The sequence below is a fragment of the Pteropus vampyrus genome, unplaced genomic scaffold (genome assembly GCF_000151845.1).
Source record: "Pteropus vampyrus isolate Shadow unplaced genomic scaffold, Pvam_2.0 Scaffold4508, whole genome shotgun sequence".
NCBI classification, from domain to species: domain Eukaryota; kingdom Metazoa; phylum Chordata; class Mammalia; order Chiroptera; family Pteropodidae; genus Pteropus; species Pteropus vampyrus.
This window is the reverse complement of record NW_011893289.1, coordinates 3171-3489: the sequence shown is the minus strand read 5'-3', so window position 1 is coordinate 3489 and position 319 is coordinate 3171.

The window sequence follows — 319 nt, the reverse complement described above, 5'->3', positions numbered from 1 at the left end:
CCTTTGGACCCTCCCTCCTTGGCCCTGATGCCTCTGCCCCTAACCTTACCCAGCCCTGACCCCTCTGCCCAGGAGCCCCCATCTCACCCTGACCCCTCTACCCATGCTTCCCCAATCCAGGCCCTGACCCACGTTCGCCCCATCACAGCAGGGCTCACTGTGGGTCATCTCTGTCAGATGACAGGTGAGCTCCACGAGCGCTGTGTCCCCAGCACTACCCCACGCAGGGGCTGAGGGCTGGTCTAGGGCAGGTGCTTACCACCTGGATGTCAGAGTGGGTGTGGTTGTCACGCAGGGCAGCCAGGGAGAGCAGGAAGGC